Source organism: Wasmannia auropunctata, unplaced genomic scaffold, assembly GCF_000956235.1.
Source record: "Wasmannia auropunctata unplaced genomic scaffold, wasmannia.A_1.0 LD336071.1, whole genome shotgun sequence".
Lineage (NCBI taxonomy): Eukaryota > Metazoa > Arthropoda > Insecta > Hymenoptera > Formicidae > Wasmannia > Wasmannia auropunctata.
The window spans coordinates 2,106,947-2,124,328 of record NW_012026819.1 but is presented as its reverse complement, the minus strand read 5'-3'; the positions used below and the strand labels follow the sequence as shown (position 1 = coordinate 2,124,328).

The following is a 17,382-nucleotide window of genomic DNA, read 5'->3' as shown; positions in this document are numbered from 1 at the left end:
GATTTAGGAAGAATGTAACGTACGATACTTTTTTATATACTTGGCGTAATCTTTTTCTTTTTTTAAAAAAGAGTTTTGGTAGGATTTTATTATGCTTGAGGTTTTTAAGAGATTTTTTGAGATTTTGTTACCTATTTTCTTTCTCTCTCTAATAAAATAAACTTGTAAGAAAAATCAATATAGGAAAATTATGGTTTTAAAGTTTTTATAACTCAAGAGTGCTCACTGTCATTTTCATTAATATTATCTTCTTTCGATATTATATATAACATTCAAAAGTATATATTAAATATAATATAACTTGTTTTGTAAGTTTATAAAAAAACTGTAAGTATCGTAATTCACAAAAACTTTTTTACCCGAAAAATATTATTCATTAGTAAATAATAGAATGCTACACATATATCCATTGTAAATAAAATTAAAAGCATTCTTTGCACTATACACTATATCTATATAGGTATGATAAAAAAACATAAAGTAATGCATTTTTAAAGTTGGAGAGACAACTAATTGCGTCATGACCCGTGTAGAGCAGTCAGTGAAAGCAAAATTATTTGCCTCGTGACTGCAAAAAGGATTAAATAAATGAATAATTTTTATGACACTTGACAATTTTTACTTACAAAATTTTATTAAACGTTATATTTTTGTTTATAAACTTTAATATTATGTCATAATAAAACGTTATGCAAGCTCAAAAAATATATTTCATATAAATTATTTTTATAATATTTATAAAATTTATAGAATTTTAATATCAATTAAAGATATATGCTCGCCTCAGACAAGAATAAGTTTTGCATAATTCTTGTATTTCAATTTTTTTAATATTAAAAATTATTTACAATCTATATCATATCCAGGTAACAGTCTACTTATTAAGTTTTAACTATTTATTGTATATTCTCGTATGTTCACCGCATACGTGCGAACATCTAATGTAGAACAACAGCTGAATCAACATGCTGTATCTATGCGCTCTTCACGCATAGGATAACGTAATTTATACGGTTGAACGCTTGTGTACTTTTCGCATCTATACGAACTAATTTGTGACGTTAAACGCCCTTTCATTACGGTCGCTTCTATATTCTGGTGAACGAGATGTAATTTTGCTGCCTGTTTGTCTGGCGTTTTCGCCTGAGTTTCCATTAGAATATATTATACGGACGAACGATCGAAAAGCAGTCGTCCGCGTGCGATGCAATTTCGGATCTCTGCGCAATATCATCCAATAAATATAACACTGAACATTGTCGATTGGCTTTTGGAGTCATTGAATTTCACCCGCGGACGTCCCCGGCAAAACACAGTCTCATTGGTTTGCGAATAAACAACCGAATCGTGCAAAACGCATTCGAATAAATGTATTAACTGACAGACATGTGTGCACAATTTTTCCGAGACAATAAAACAATATTTTTTTTTATCCGAAAAATATTTTTTTACGTTAATTATTCGTTACTACTGAATAATATTCAAAACAGATTAATACAATTTGTTGTAGAGAATTAGACGCATGTTCACACAATTATGTTAATACACGGAAAGAACGATTTTGTTGAAAAACTTAAAAATTTTGCTAAGAACAGATCTGAAAATAATTTTTTATTGAATCATCAAAATAATTTGTTGGAATGTTAAAATTGATAAGTATTGCTAAACGTTTTGATATTCTAGAAATCATTTTGACTTTCGCACAAAATAATTTTGATTATTGAACAAAAATTATTTTCAGATCTGGATTCAACAAAATTGTTCTTTCCGTGTACAATCAAAATTTTCAGGCTTTTATTTTGTTGGGGAATTTTCTAAATACATTAGCTGCTGCTGGTATATTTACAAAATTGATCTATTAAAGTTTTAATCAATCCTCAGTGGTAAGTAGGTCGAACTGGATTTGCAAAAAATAAGTCAATCGTAGATCATGCGTGCCGAATGCAGTGAACATGTTAATCATTCGCTGAAATGCATTTTATAAAATCCATTCAACCAAAGAGTACTTCCATTTTGAAAACCGAGCAGTTCGTAAATTGAGGTTGCTGTCTATATAGCTATACATGACAACCAAAAATTCCTAACAGCTGCTCGTGACATGCTTTTTATATTGATGCTATACAGCACCGAAATGCATTATTTACAAGTAGAATATAAACAATATATAAATCACTTTTAATAGTGTTATTAATCGACTGTCGCTATTCAAGAATTGATAAATTATCACATAATATTTGAGTTATGTAGTCAAGTTTTTTTCTTAAAATAGCGTAGATCAAATATGGCTTGAATTAACTTCCCTAACTAATGATATGTCGATATATTTGTCCATGGAAAACGCATAGGAAGAACGAATTTTACTGCGACCGCCTGTCAATATTACTGACAGACATTTTCCATCCAGGAATAATAAAAGCATTATCTTGATTCCAAGTATTACGAGTGTCAATAGAATGCACGGCGTGATATCGACGTATGCGAGATTGATGTGGAAATCTACCTCAATTATAAAATTCGTGGTAGCACATGTTCCAAGTATTAAGATTGGCGAAAGCTGTCGTGTAGAGACAAAAGAAAACGACCACATTCTCATCATGTGATATAAAATCTCGTTTCTCTTTCACACATTTTATTGCACACGCAATAAATGCACGATATAACAAAATAAGTTGCCTGTTTTTAAATTTTGTGTCATCCAAGAGATATTTATCTTCCTTAAAGTATTTATCAAACGAATAACGCACATCTAATTTAATCGAGTATACTGAAGGTTGTGTTTGAACGAAATTGATAAATGATCTATCATAAACGCTCGATTAATTCCTGAAGTATCGTGCCAGCTTACTATTTTTCACGCAGATAAGCCGAGCGCGTCCGTACAGTTATATCAGCCTATTTTGTACACCACGGGTACAATACAGTGTTAAAGGGATAATCCGGGACATCGTGCCGCAATACATAAAGTTTATGCGCGCAAGTTTTCTTAAGGTGAAAATACATATCAACAAAAGTCGATAAAAATGGCATGAAATGGCAGGAATTATGTGCGCATTCTGATGCATTGACCTAGAATTTGGGAAAATGATTGGAATCTATGGCGCTCTATGACCCGGAATGACGAACGTCTGACATGTCTTGCAATTGGAAAACTGATCTAAAAGTTCATGTGGGCGAAACATGCTCGCGCGATAGTATAGAAAACGAAATTGTTACATCGTAGTTTCAGGGGCTGCGCGATGCATGTTTCGCGTTACTATATTATATATCGTGACATTGTGTAAGCGTACTCGTCACACAGTAAAATGACGATTTGCTAGCATTAAGCTATAAATTATTCGTTCGTATGATTAAATGTAATTGAAAGTGCGGGAGCTGTGTATTCAAAGGGAAAGACGACAGTAAGCTTTAAAGTGCGCTGCATTATTTATCCAGCAACGCGTGTATATTCGCTGGTGACGAGGAATAATATTATAATGAGATAGTTCGTTAAAGTGTACAATTCTCATGACAACAAATTACTCTCATTAGGTAGGTATTAAAATTAATGGTTTTCAGTCAAACTAAAAAATAATTTAATATAATAAAATTAACATTAGTAAATTAATTTAAAAATCAACTAAAACATTTTTCAAATAAAAATAGCTTAAGTTAATTTATGTTTAAAAATAACTCTTCATGCAATTATTCATATTTATTATTGATAAAATATTAATATATATGTACAATATATCTCTCTAATGTAACTCGGCCATCTGTCGTTATCCTGCAAAACAAACGAATAAAAGAAATGCTTGTTGGTTCTACTTCAAATTGAAATATCCCTCAGGGAAACACTTGTTTCTTAAAACGTCGATCATAATTGAATTGATGCCAATGTTTCGAAAAAGATAGTTCTATAAATAGTAAACACAGCACCGAATGGTACAATCCCAGAGAGCTCTTTCTAAAACTGTCTTAAATAAAATATCCCTTAGTATGTGACACAGGAATCGCTATAAAGAGACATACTTCGCTTCCCCCCGTTTGCACGGCGTCGTAAGTTTGTGGGAGCTTCCTCTATTCATATCCCATTACTCTGCTTTCATGATCGAAAGACCAGTCGTCTTTGCAGAACGGCAGTTGTATCGTACATCTCATAATGTGCTTATTATGATACGAGTATATAGTCAAACGACCGCGATTTCGATTACGCTGCAAGGAAATGAAATCCAAATTGCCCACGTAATATCCACCTTTTCTCTACTATTGTCTAATATACGTACACTATTGTGATTTGTTTTTGCTACATTATGTATACGATAATGAAAGCGTATCCAATAAACCCTGCGGAATCGCGGAATGAAACTCAAACTTTACCACTGCGTAAATCCGCTCAGGATTTTCGTCGTTTACATATTACAAATGGTCAATTTCTTCTGCAATGAAAGAAAAACAATTATAAATTCCACGTAAATTTTCAATATTAAAACTAAATTAAAAAACTAATTCAATAAATAGTAAAGTAATTAGATATATTGCACGTTAATCAATGATTCTCAACGTACGATTTTCTTTAATTCATTAAATTATTATAGATAATAGAGGCAATAATAAGGCAACATAGTTTAAATATCTATTTAAATATAAATAGAATAATATGAGATAAACAAACATTGTTGCGAGTTTTGACACTTTTAAGAAAGAGAGTTCAATAGTCTTGACAACAGAGTAATGATCGGGAAAGCATCGATTCATCGCAATTCGTCACTTCTGTCCGACAACGACTGCACATAACGCCACGAGTGCTTCCACTATTTTTCATCGATGTTCCGGCGAGAGGACATCAGTTTCGTCCGTTTTTTCCAACTTTTTTCAGTTTCGACAAATGGATCCTACCTTCGTCTTGTTTTCGCGCCTCCAATCTTCGTTTCTCATCGGATCGTGAACACGGCGGCCTTTGAAAATGTTCAATTCTGCTATTCAGCTTGTTTCCTCATTGTAGAAGAAAGAATAAAGATCTTTGCATCATGATAGAAAATAGAAACAAAGGAAGGGACCAATCTCGAGTAGATACTCATACATTTTACGAATTAAAAAATGTATTCATGGTAAAAATTGTTCAAAGATTTTGTAAAATAATGATAAATAATCGGACTTTGTCCGATATAATGTTTCGACTCGCTTATATTTCTTCTCGCTTGGCTGAGAAGCCGAGGGTACGATGATTGTTTGAGATCTCGTGCTTTCTGATTTAAGATTATCCCTTGAAAAGTGGGAGGTCTGCGAAAAAGCTTCCCGACGAAGATTAGTTCTCGACCCTACTTTTTTATCTGTCGACTTTTTCATGCAAGTCGGACATGAACAAAAAAATAAGTAATTGTCTATAACTATTTTTCATTTTGCAGTTGTTTCTAGAGTCAACTCTATATACAATAGAACGTTGCAGTTTATCACATGTCTGTAATCAAAAATTCATAATAAATAATATCGCGAAAGGGATTTGGTATTATAGATATTTAACTCGATTGCTTTTATCATGCCCGGAAACGGAAATCCGGTATTATAGATATTTGATATAATATTGAACTTGTTAAATTTGTAACCACTCAATAACTAACAAAATTTATTGTTATATCATCCAATTTATATAATTTATTATTTATATTATAATACACAAACGTATTAATGCCGTTGTATGCAGTCAGTGGTCTGTAATATTTAAGAAACTTTTGTACCTTATTTTTTCATTTACATTTATATTTAATATAATTCAGTAATTTATTAAGTAAAAAAAATTTTTTTTGGAAAAATATAAATTATTGATAAATCACATAACTAAAGTCTCTTAATAAATAATAAATATAAACAAAATTAATACTCTTTGATTAAAAATAAATAAATTATATTTTGTATAATAATTTAACGTGACAATATTAAACCGATGACAATGATACGTTTATGAAATATCAATGTTTCATATTTGTGACGTTAATTTTGGTTAATATTTAAAATATATAAATTTTTCATAGTTTAATAATGTGTATAAGAGGTGTGTTTAATAAGTTAAAGCCGGAAATATCTGTATACATTAATTATATTGATATATACATGATATATCTATACTACTTTCTATATCATATATTTATTCTACTTTTTATGAGTATTTATAAAAAATGTTCATATATTTACGTATATTTAAAATAGATACATTATATAGAACAATATATAAAACAATATTTTATCATCTATCGATTTCTCTTCGATTATTCATTATTTTGCTATGGATTCGTGTTGTACGATAAAATCGGTAATTCCGTTTCAACAGCATATTTAAGCGAAACTAGAGATTGGAACAATCGAAAGCGTCGTCCTCCGGATTGACTAGATTATCTCTCGTTGCAATTCTCTCTCAGGAGAATGAATCACCTTTTATCTCTGAAATTCTTTTCTGGAGAAAGATTATCATTTTGAATCCACCGGATATTATTCGCAGATAGTGGAAAACGCTATGCCATTATTCTCCTTGTGTTGTCATACAAATGCGTGAAAACTGAGGAATAATAGAACTGTTAAAAGATTGAGGATGCGAGCTATATTACACTTCTCTCGCTTGGTGTTTTATAATGCTACTTAAATTTATAACGCTACTTAAACTTCATTATTTATAGAGATTTCATGTTTTAAAAAAGAAGAATTTATATTAGCTTCTTTAACAAAAAATTCTTCAATATTTTCGCAAAATAATATACTATTAAAAAAACTGTTTATTAAAAAATTTTTAATAATTTATAATTTTTAATAGTGTAGACAGAGCAACATGAGTAACAGTAATAAATGTCATATTCCCGATCATACATGTACATATAGTAATACGAAGAATTGTGCAACTGTGCAATAAACAAACAATGCCTAAAATAATTTTCTTAAAATAAGATAAATCGGAGTTAAATCTAAATTATAAAACAGATAATAAAAGAGCACGTATTGGAACCGACATATTCAGTCGAATGTTGGAAAGATCAGGTTACTGCTTCAGATATTGTGCGACATGTATTAGTACTGTGCTATTAATGCTAATAGCACCTTTGTACGTCGCAGAGTACTTGCTAACTCGGGTCTACAATTTACCTGAATGTGAGAAAGGTTGAAATGGCAGAAAGGTTGATAAAAGGACACGACAAAGAGAGAATGAGAATTGCTTGAAGGAGGAATATTTTGAATACGTGCCAACGTGTTCACTGTCGGTGTTAGTTCAGTTGTTGCCAAGTACTACCAATTGGTAGGGAAGAAAGGAAATGAAAGTGTAGAGCTAAAGATGCTTTTGATATCGTTCCACTTAAATGGTATTTCTTACTTTAAAATTAAACCGATATATACGATTACATTTATAATCTATGTACATTTTAAATCGTTAATAAAAAATTATTTAATATTTGATTGATGGAGATATGCGAAGTCGGCGGAAGTGCTTGAAGTCGTGCGCTATCTGTATAACAATTTTATATTAGTTTAAAAATTTACATTTATAGCAACTGGTTCAGTAGTGCTCGATAATAAGTATCGCATAAGTAAGCCTCGTGGGAAGCATAAAAAATATGAAGCAAAGAAATAGGATTAAAGTGGAAATACCAGTAGGCATGTGAATAAAAAATTCACATTTAAAGTAGTATAAAAAATTCACCTTTAGAGAACTATTTATCATCGATAGGTTTCGGCACGTGATACAGTTAATAATAATATACGTGCTACCACGTGGATACTCGCGGATAAAAAACGTGCAACAAAAAAACTGCGCTGTTAGTGCTTTCAGCACGTATTGAATATATATCAACGTCTTTTCTGTTGACATTAATCTATGTTCTACTTCTGCAAAATCGAAGTATCTACACGTAATTTTCGCGCAGAAACTTATTCATTATGAATATGAGATGTTCCATAAATGACGTATTTTTTCTACACCTAAAAATGATTCTGTATAATGTTTTCTTTAATGTTGGAGTAAATTCTTTAGTTTTTTATAGATTCGGTGAATGTTCTCTTATTATCATGAAATCTCTTCATATAGATGCTATATTAAGAAAACTGTTAAAAAATATAATATCAAAAAATACGCTAATTTCAAATATAAAAAGTTATAAAACGATCTTATGATGACTTTTTCTTTAAATATAGAATATGTATATGTGAGCAAAACATTTTTAAATTATAAATTTAAATATATGATAAGATGTTTCGCGTTAATTGGATTCACAAAACGGACGTTTTTAAAATCACTTGCGTTATGAAAATATTCGACGATGGATCAATAATGTCCAACGATGAGACCGAGGCGGTACGATTTATTCATTTCTGCAACGATGGCGGTCGACTAAGTGGTGCTCCGGGACACCCTGAGTGGACGAAGCCTCTTCGTATAGGGACGAACAAATGGAGAGAGACCGTGAAGAAGAAAAAGGAAGTGACGAAAGGTGAATTGCTGACTGGTTGAAAAATTAATGGGTCGAGTGGTCGGGTTGGGTTGACGCGGGTGCGGGGAATTCAAAGGGCAGTACCGCGAGTTTTGGCCTGAGGTGTCGTTATTGAATGGCTTCGTTTAAATAAATTTTCCCGTCGACTAGATTTACCAGCATTCGCTTTTCTCTCTAAGCTTCGTCCATTCTAAACTCTTTTCAGCATGCATTTGATTATTTCTTCCTTTTTTTTCATTATACGTGTGTATGTATGTATGTGCGTGCATATTTATGCGTGTCTTCCTCAAAATATAGATAGACGCAATATTATTTATGTCATAAAATTTAACAAATATTTATTTTAAAAACCCTTTATTTGACAATTTAAAAAAAATATGATGTACTATTGAAAAAAATTGAGATTTAGAAACGATTAAACATTGAATTTAAATTGAAATAAAAACTGAGAAATATAGAATAATAGCAGACAAATGGCAAATGACAAAAATAGTATAATTACAGAAGATTAAATAATTGCTTTCATTTTTATTTTTGAAAAAAATCTACTACTTTTACTTCATATACTCGCTAATGTTATCATTTTTTCAACTTGCGGGCTTTTGGTTTTTCATGTCTTTGCTCGAGCCGGGTTAGAAAATTACAACATGGATGCGAACATATTATGCGTGCATGTTAGCTAGGCACAGCGTGCTACGACACGGCCAATTTTATCTCTAGTGCGCGAAGTGTGCTTCCTGGGCGCAACATGTTCCTTAATTACGATAGAAATACAGCGCTAAGCACCCATCTGTTAGCGTCTACGTAACAGTAACGCTTATAATTCTAATAAACACCTCAGATTCCCTCTACGAATTATAAGACAAACAAAATAATCTTATCTCACAATCCGTAACAGTTAGAAAAAACAAATATATGTATTTATAACAAATTATATGTATATTATCAATTCTTCAAATATATCTCTCAATATATCTCTCGTCATTTAATATGATATGTACATTCATAATTTGTAAAGATCAAAATTTATAAAAATGATGTAGTTATGTCAAATAAAAATAAAGCAAAGAGGAAGTTAAGTTGCAAATCATTAATGTAAGGAATTTAGTTATGTAGTTAGAAAGGGATGTAGTTATGTCAAATAAAAATAAAGCAGAGTAAAGTTAATCGTTGCAAATCGTTGATGCAAGGAATTTTGTAATAATTTCGCAAATAGCGCAATGCGACGTTAATCGTTTATATTGTATGAGAATCTCGTCACTTAAAAATTATGTATGGTACTGTTGCGACGCATGAAACAAGTTGCAGTACTCCAATTCAACTTCGTAGTTGCTCGTGGATGCATAGAAGTTCTTTAATGAACGTGATGAAACGCTCTTATGCATTCAAAAGCGCTTCTGACAGATTACTTATGTGTTATATAATTCTTGAGCTCTCTTATGAGATGGTAAATATCAAAAACCTAATTGGATGTATGTCAAAGTAACTGATGCGACATAAAAGAGTGAAGTCATCCTATCAATCCGTCATACAAGATGAGAAAGATCATCCATCCTGCATCAATGATTTTACGGATCATATGACGCCACTCTCGTTGTTGTCCGTCGAAGCCGAAACCTCGTTTGATTGATGACATTGCACATTCGTTCGATATGCGCTTCTAACGGGTGACTTGCTATATTCCTATCTTTCATCGAATTCTTTTAGTCCGTAACAAAAAATAAAATCTGTCTCACTACATTATTTTTGCTTCACATATATTGTAGTATATTTGTCAATATTTATTATATTCCTATGATTAATCGCTTGCATTTCTTTAAGAATTCGTAATGCATGGATAAATATAGATCGAAAGGTTAGATAATATTTAATTGTACAACTCTTTTTTATCTTTTAGTTTATAACTTGTATCTGTTATTACGTAAAACATACTTTATAATTTTTTAAAATAGCAAATTTTATATATAATAAGAAAAACGTATATGAATGTTACTATGTTATATTTAATATTTATATGTAAAAAGTAATTTTAAGAGTGTAATTTTAAAACTTTATTTATATTTTACTGTATCATTAAAAAATATACTTTCAATATTTATTCAATATAATAAAAAATTATTATGTCTTCAAAGTAATTTTACGAATTAAAGCAGTTATGCAATAAATGTCTTCAATTAAGAAAATTTAAGTATCTCTACTTTTAAAAGCTTCCGGATGAAAGCTTTTCGTTTTGCTTCGTTGAAACCCATTTCCCAGTTACATAGCGTTAGTGATATGGTACATTGATCTAACGATAAGACGTTTCTACCAAATAGACATTTGGCGAAACTACACAAGTTTCCTTCATTTCATTGCAAAAAAATTAACTTTATTTTTCTAGTAAATAATTTTTTAAATAATCACTTATGAGAACAGTATTTATATAATAAAAAACAATTTGTCTGACATGTTTAGACTTTCATTAAAAACAATTGCATTTAATTTGAAAAAAAAAAAGTTAAATAGTAATTTTGTAATAAAAACGTATATTTCTGTTAGTTCTATTTAAAAAAATTTTTGCAGAGCGAGCAATGTTATTTCTTTAAAATGTAAATAAATTTTTGCACAATAAAAATCTTTTGCGTTTTCTTCAAATTAAGGTTTTGCTGCAGGATAATATATATACGTAATAGATTTGTCCTTTAGAATGTTTAATTAATTTGGAGAGCATTCCAGGCGAAAATTGCATAGAGATATCTTGGACGGTGCAAACTGCTAAATACGCAAGGCATTTAAGTATCGCGCCGAAACATTACGATCCCACCATTACCAGTACCCTAATGATAGCCGGCCCGGAAGAGAAGAACAGCCGTCTTAGCTCGTGAATCCTTTGTTGGTTTTACCGTACGAAGTGCATTTTAGATTTGGAATCGAGCCAGGACATTCCTTTGACAGACTTATAGGATCGTACGTTCACAGCGGCACCGTATAATGCCAGGCCGACGAATTTTTATCGATCATTTCAATAAACTTTGGTTTATACAGAAAGCTTTGGAGATGAGAGCGGTGCAGCATTACCTGTGCACGCTTTCAGCGTTAACAATTCCGCAAAAAATGTTAGAGAAAAGAATATCTTTTTAAAGCATCAATATTTCTATGCGTGCAATTTAAAATACGTATTTATACTTTACGTATATTTTCGTCCAAAATTTCGAAAGCATATTTATTCTTGAGACAGCATTTCTTCACGCATCAGGTACTTACCTGAAACAGAAAGAAAAATACAATGTGAGTATATTAAAAAATATTATTCTTATCAATACACTTGACTTAATACGTTTATTTATTTTTATTTACAATCATCTTTGTACTTCTAAAATCTATCTGTCATCAAATTTATCATAACGCTAAACAGTAATAGTAATAAAATTTTAAATTAATCATTACATGACGGATTATAAAAGATTCTTAAGAATTTGCGCGCAAAATGTGCAAAAGATGACATATGTATACTTTGTTTACTTTGCTGTGTTTACTCCGAACGAATAAATTATATGCAAACAAAATGCTTAATTCTGAAATGAGTAGTTTCATTTGACAATGAATTCAGTGATAAGTAGTAATTTTTGAACAACACTAATGCACAGAGAGATTTGAGATACTTGATACACTTCGTATCATCTCGTGCATGATGTAACGAACATAATAAACCGCTTCGAAGTAGATGCATTTCAACCAGGTATCCTTGTCCGACATACTGCAGAAACTTCGTAATTTCTATGTATTTCGAGCCACGCGACCGCTAAATTTCGAAGTTAATCATACGAAATTGCTTGAGGACTCTCTTGATGAATATAGAACATTGTGTGCAGCGCCATAAACTAGTCTCAAAATACATGAATCTTGATTTACCATTCTATTGACATTGTTAAATTGACAATGTATATAAATTGAAAGAAAATTAAATACACCAATAAAACTAGGTAGTTTTTTAAAAACAATGTAACAAAATATAATACTTTTTATATGCAAATAAAAAAAATATATATATTATTACAATTTATTTTATTTAATATCTCAAAATTCGTACAATATCTCTGAAATATTTTACGTCTTAAGCATTAACATATTTGGGAGAGAACTGTTCTAAAGTAAATTTAATTAACTGAAATTGATGCTGTTTCACTTTATCTGTAGTGTGAATGTTTCTTCAACTCAATGCAAAAAGCTTGCGAACTTGAAGGAAAACGTTAGGTCAACACAAAGTGGTAGAGAAACACATTAGAGCAGTACTATTTCAGAGTATTTCGCAAATTTTAATCGTCAAACTACGAACTACTATAATAATTGTCGCTAACTCTAACACTCTTTTGTGAACATGATAAAAAAGCAATTTGCAATTGACAAGAATAATTTACATCAAAATAATTTGTCAATTTATATGAGCAAAGACCGATGCTGCCAATTTCCAAACTAAAATGTCACGTCACTATTCTGAAAGTTGTTCAACGTGGAATGTTGTTGAATTTATAAATAAAACGAAACATTTGCCTTACAAATATTTGACGCAGAAGCAGCGTATAAATCGAATCATACTACCTCTCTCTATCATAGTTTGCTCTGCTGACATGAGCATCGTAAATGCTATTGGCTCGATACAATGGGATTACGGACTTGTCAGTATAATGATATTACCGTTATAAAACTATAAGCATTCATTAAGTAACAATACAACAAACTTCGCTCATAAATAATAACGTAGTTATTATCTTTTATTACGAGCGTAAAATTTATATAAGCGGCGAACTAGCTAAAATACATCTTTCATGTTGCCAAGTTCGCATTTTTCCAGAACTGCTTGTCTTCTATCTATTATATTTTACAGCAAAGAAACTCAACGTCGCTTTTCTTTTCGCGAGATACTGCAATATCGAAATTCCCAATCATTTTTCTCATGTACGATATCTTTTTCTGTGCGTATTATACGCGATACAAGAATGTTGATTTATAGAACATGAATGTGTCTTGATTAACCGTTCTGACTACAGCAAAGATTTATAAATGCGAAAGTTCAAAAAAGAACGGGTAATATATTGGGTATTTAATAAAAATTACGTTCTATTTTAATTAATATATTAAATAAAAATTTATCCCAAATCAAGAGAGATTTTATTTTTGTTTTGAATTGTTAACTTATGCAACATTGAGAACTTATGCAAAAATATATTCTTTGTTCGAGTCTAATTCCTACATTATAAAAAATATTGGAAAATACAGCTGAACTCACATTCAACTCATGTGACCATAAAATCGCAATCTCTGTCATATGCAAAATAAATATATATAAAAAATATAAAAGCTTCTCTCGACTACAAAAAGACAGAACTCGTATTTTTTTTCCTCTGGGAGTTTTTCTCATATAGTTCCTGCAGATGAATTCTGGCGCACTGCGAAATTTATCGGAGCTGTATAACACGCGTAAATATCCGCGGTTTAAATTCGTCGCGAAATATTTGGATCTCGCCGGATCTGTCGCATTGTTAGACGTGTGGTGTCAAGCCGGCGTGGCATACAACAGTGACGTTTCATCCATTACCGATAACCATCGGCACGTTAGCGGCGCTAACGAAAATGGGAGTGTTACGTATAGCAGTCGCGTGTACGGGCGAGCTTTATCAACTGCGGAATAGCGGAAGAAAGCCTGAACGACAACGGCGACGACTCATTTCTCGCCTGCCGCGATCCATTATTGTCGCCCGGCTTGTCACTTTATCGGGGCCCTATGTTTAATTCTCATTCCGCCGTTCCGCAAACTTTGTCGTCATAACGGCGGAGAATGTGATGCGTATTTTTCTACCATATCCGTCGTAGTGATGTATCGTCTCGTTCGTCTATACCCCGTAACGACGTCGTTTGTTTCTTCCCAGACGTACGTACCCGTCGCGATATTTTTAACACGGGACAGGAAAACGAAATTGAAAAACTTTGACGTATCGCAACGTCAACGGTAATTTCTTGGCGAGTTTTGGCGTCGGTATCTGAGACATTTGACATGACTGAGGAGGACTGCTCGTTATCCGATTTTAAACATTTGTATAGGGAATCGGAATTACGTATTATTATTATTACAGTTTTATTTACGAAAATTGTTTAATAAGAGAATATCGATCTGTACGTGTTCCGTTTTCATATGGCTAAAAAATGAATTATGTTCACGAAGCAACGTATAGAACGTTGTCTTAATTAGCGATTCATAGTTTCAAATTACATGTCTAACAAAGAATGCACAGACTATAGTTTAACGGTTTATATCTTCGGTAGCTCTTTTCAGGCTTTGTGCAATTCCGTAACGAAATTTATTGTAAAAAAATCGACCAATCAATCATTGATCGGCTTCATTCTACGGTACGCAAACCCAATCATCCTATCAGTCGTGCGATCGACCCCGTTTTATCAATAGCGAGAACTGATTGAAATGAACTAAAAGCTCGTTTTTGCGTTGCCTATAGGAACAGAGAGAAAATTATACATCACTGTGCAAACGACGCACTGTTTCACGCGCCGAGAGAAATATTAGTTTCAATTACAGAAAGATTGTTAAAAAAGAATTTATATTTTTTTCTCTAGCTGTTATACCTACGTAATAATATTATCACTTTACGTTCATTCATACATCACTTATTATTGTTGCGTGCACTTACTGGTTTTACACCCCGATGCAGTTAATTTGCTCAAGAGCTACAATTCAATCTGAGAATCTGTGTAAGCTTAACAAAAAATTTATTTCTTATTTCACGGTTTTGTTTGTGTAGAATAAAACAGGCGTTTTCTTTTACATTGAAAAATTTATATATTTTGATAGATATTCAGAGTTTGCTTTACCGAATTGATCGAAATAGTAAAACTTGACATAAAAGTGTATAAGCTCAACATCTACTTTGCCACTTGTTAATTAAATAATTAATTTAACGAATTTAGCAATTTCTAAGATAACTGAAAGTCAGAAGTTGGAATTGTGATCTTCAAAAGAGAATAATTATTTTGATCTTAAAAAAAATTAATTGTAAAATTAAATAAATATGCTGATCTAACTGAGCTTAATATTGTAATCCTAATTGTAAATTGCATACCAAATGACATTATTATTACACAGAAATTCAAATGCATTGTTGAATAATGTACCAATAATTTAAACATTAATTAAACGTAAGCTCCATTAATAAATTCAATCTGTAATTTTAAACACAATGCTCGATCATGTAACTATGCATTATATATATAAACATCATGTTAGTTAAGTTTAATTTAATATGCACACACACACACACACACACACACACACACACACACACACACAGAGCTATTCAATAATTCATATATTTATATAAATTAAAGATCGAATGTATTTTTACGATTTAGATAAAATCATACATAATTTTTCTAATTGAATGGACTTCACTAATATAACATCGTCTATTTTATTCCAATACCAAATTTAATCAATTTAAATTGTAAAAATTAAGAAAAGTTATATAAACGTTTAAATAAAAATCTTATTATCCTCATGGAAATATTATAAAAAGAAAAAACATTCAATTCTGTCAATTAAACAAAATTAATTGCGTTTTATGTTAAGTGAAAGTAGAGCGTCAGAACGACACCTTGGCGATGCTTGAATTCCCCATAAGCCCGATAAATCGAGAACGTTTCCAGGCTCTGGAGAGAACGCGGCTCATCCCGGCTTCTCATAAATTCCGAACATTCATGGCACGACATTTACGTGGGCGCAAGTCCGCTCGAAGTTTTGCTTCGCGGTTATGCGGCTCGCAACGCATATGCAAAATTTTCCCTTTAGATACATTAGGCTGATATGACCAATTGAATCTGATAACGATTTTTCTCACCAAATGTAAAATAAAACAATTCAAATTAAATCAATGAAATGATATCTTCTCAGATTTTATAGTTTCTGTCATTAATTCTATATGCGATATGTCATATGTCGTGTTATGAAGATAGTTTGCAACTCGCTTATTTTTTACAGTACAAAATATTTCAAATTTTTAATTCTTTATAATATAAAATCGTGCAAATATCTTTGGAAAGATAATTTTTTTGAATGTTTTTTACGATAGATTTTATATACTGTCGTATCGAATGATACTTGTCGTGTACTCGCAGCTTACGACAACCATGTACGCGTACGAACAAAAGAACGGATATAAACCTGTAAAATCAATACCATTCGTGTCCCACTGTCGATACTAATTGTGTGTTACGTGGTGTACAGCGCATCCTCTTGTGGGCGGCGCTATAAATTAAATCTGATAATACACAACACCGCAGTGAATTAGCGAAGATTGCAGCGGCCACCGGTTGTTTGTTCATGAGTATCACGATTGCGGACTGATTTTTTATTTGGAACACGTATGCGATCGCGGCGCTCTGCCTGCTGATGATGGTTTGTTACCGGCGTAATGAAAACACCATCTGGAGCCATTTTGTATGTTGCCGTAAATAATGGCTCGAATTTATTACTGTAGATAAGAGTTCAAGCGATGTGTGTGCGACTGAAGTTCAAGTTACGCACGTACAGCTTACAATAGATGTAATATAAGGTACGTAATTGTGTCGATGCATTTTGAACAATATGGATTGCGAGAAAAAACTTCCATTTTATGTTGCCTCCAACCAAAGTTTATTCGCTGGGTATTGAGAAATGTTTACACATTTAACCTCGGTAAAAGCATGGTCATTAAAACCGAACGTATTTCTCGCATTTCCACTTAGCCGTTTGCTCAGAACGACATTCATTCAGAGGGGCTGATTGAAAAAACAGCAATCAAACAGCGATCAAGACAATAACTCAGTAACCGTTAATTCAATTTAATTTTCACAAAGAATTTATATTATTTTTTAATATCTTTTGTATTATGTTAATAGAAAGTGCAGATAA

General features: G+C 31.7%; 1 protein-coding gene and 1 long non-coding RNA gene across 4 annotated transcripts in view; both read right to left on the bottom strand.

The window, feature by feature from the left end:
• The window catches only part of LOC105449919 (Kv channel-interacting protein 1), a 127,614-nt gene that overhangs the window by 62,004 nt on the left and 48,228 nt on the right, over positions 1 to 17,382 (bottom strand). The gene's annotated exons all lie outside the window — the stretch shown is intronic.
• Positions 1 to 17,382, bottom strand: part of LOC105449921 — a 59,677-nt gene that overhangs the window by 31,315 nt on the left and 10,980 nt on the right. The window contains exon 2 of one of the 2 annotated variants that reach the window (XR_974388.1): positions 11,121 to 11,690. The exons of the other annotated variant lie outside the window; for it this stretch is intronic. This is a non-coding gene — a long non-coding RNA (uncharacterized LOC105449921). Of the gene's footprint in view, positions 1 to 11,120; positions 11,691 to 17,382 lie in introns of those variants that run through there. 2 annotated transcript variants of the gene reach the window in all.